The sequence below is a fragment of the Octopus bimaculoides genome, chromosome 5 (genome assembly GCF_001194135.2).
Source record: "Octopus bimaculoides isolate UCB-OBI-ISO-001 chromosome 5, ASM119413v2, whole genome shotgun sequence".
Classification (NCBI taxonomy): Eukaryota; Metazoa; Mollusca; class Cephalopoda; order Octopoda; family Octopodidae; genus Octopus; species Octopus bimaculoides.
In genome coordinates, this window is record NC_068985.1 from 97,904,673 (window position 1) to 97,907,053 (window position 2,381).

The following is a 2,381-nucleotide window of genomic DNA, read 5'->3' on the forward strand; positions in this document are numbered from 1 at the left end:
TATATATATATATATATATATATATATCTGCTCATATGTATATACGTATATATATGTACACATATATATGCATATATTTCTACATAAATTATGCAATATTAATATATATGTGTGTGTGAGTTTGTGTGTATATATATTAAAACATGTATAAATATATATAATCAGATATAGTATACACACACAAACACATGTATATAAATGTATGTATATGTACATATGTATATTTATATCAAAAGTGTCTATGTATAAATACATACATATATATAAACTTACTTACATATAAGCATATATATATATATATGCATTTATAATCACAAACACAAGAGCCATACGTATGTTATAATTCTGTTGAAGGAATGTACAAATTTGCAAATAATTGTTTGAATGAATATTTGAGTTTTCGAGTAAATGCCCATGAGTTTGTGTGTGTGTGTGTGTGTGTGCGTGTGTGTGTATGTGTGTGTATGTGTGTAGTCGTGGTTTGTTTGTCTGTGTAAGCATCTGTGGTAATAAAATATATATATATATTAGAATGAATGTGCCTGCTTGCATAAATGTGTGAGTTGATATAATATATACTAACTGTGCTAAATTCAAGTCTTTGTTGAATCTTTGAAAATGGTTAAAATCTTTCTTCCTCGGATCTTCACTTGCTTCAGTATACTTTCTATATAAATAAAACACAAATGAACAGAATTTTTTTTACATATATATATATATATCATATTTTATACAATGCAGTCTTCAATTATATTAATTGTAATAGATTGTTCTTCGAGAGGGTTATTCTTATAAAAATCACACGCACTGGTTATAAATCACTTCTTCAGTGTTCAGTAATCATTAATTAATAGTAACGATTTAATTAGTATGGTTTATGAAAGTTTCTCAGCTCATAAGGGGACTTATGAGTATCCCCTTTCTGCAGAAAGTAGAGGAGAGGATACTGAAAGGATCACCATTATGCATTGGAAAATTTTAATAGAGATCAGTTGTGAGGTGAAAAACTTTGAAAAGCCACAGATGTGTGACGATAGACTTAGAAAAATCAATCATTATATAATTACTTGACTAATTAGCTATGAAGAAGTGAACTGAAGCCAATGCTTATATTTTTATTGGCAAAACGTATCTCCAAAAGTACAACAAAACATTTTCATCTAATGATTTTATATAATTTTGTGAGACTAATGCAAAAACTGTGGTCATATCTCGGGAGGGTCATTATGCTAATAAACAAACACACTGATTCTATCTCACTTCTTTTATTATTGGTTTCAAATTTTGGTACAATGCCAGCAATTTGGGGGTAGAAGGTAAGTCGATTACATCAACTGGTATTTGTTTTTTCCACCGCAAAAGAATGACCCTGGCGATATTTGAACTCAGAACGTAAATTCGGAAGAAATGTCGCTAAACATTTTCTCCGGCGCGGTAACGATTCTGCCAGCTTGCCGCTTTATCATTTCTATTGTTATTAGTCAGAATCCGGCAGAATCGTTAACATGCCAGACACGATGCATAACGGCTTTTCTTTCGGCTTCACGTTCAGAGTTCAAATTCCGCCGAGGTCAACTTTGCCCTTATTTCATCGACCTTTCGGGGTCGATGAAATAAGTACCAGTTGAGCACTGGGTTCGATGAAACCGACTAGCTAAAATTTTATACATTGTGCCTATAATAAAAAGTAGTCAGTTGGTTAACTATTTAACTAATTAACTAATCGAATCTTTAATTCGTCGTTTGGTCAATCAATAAATCGATCAGACAAACTGATCTGAAGCAGACAAGGAATAGAGAGGATATATCATTGAAGAGGTCGTGAATGACGATTAAATGACTGACGAACCTAGCTGATTGCTCGATAGAACGAATAATCAGACAGTTGAGTGCTTAATTGATTAAATAACTAACCAGTTGACTAATAATAATAAACGAAGTGAAATGTAACCACTGCCTGTGTTTATTATTGGCATAACGACCCTCTCAGAATACAACAAAATATGTTTCAAAACACGAGTTCGCATCAAGAATCTTGCAAACCCAATACAAAAACGAAATATAAACAATTAGAATATATTCGACCAGATAGTCCCAAACTGTGAATTTGTGGCTATCTTCTGTAGCATTTTTTCTCATGACAAAAGTGAAGTTTCTTCATTGAAAGGGCATAAATACCCTGGTATAGTGGCATTAAAGTTTTTTTTAATCTTTTTCCTTTTTTTTTTTTTAACAAATTGCAATATTGTACGAAAGTGTTATGAAAGTTAGAAGACAATAAATAATTCTAAAAGTCTTGAGATGCCACACTTCTCGATTTTCTAACCACATCTGCCACTCTTCCTTCCTTTCTTTCTTTCTTTCCATTTATATTTCTTTTT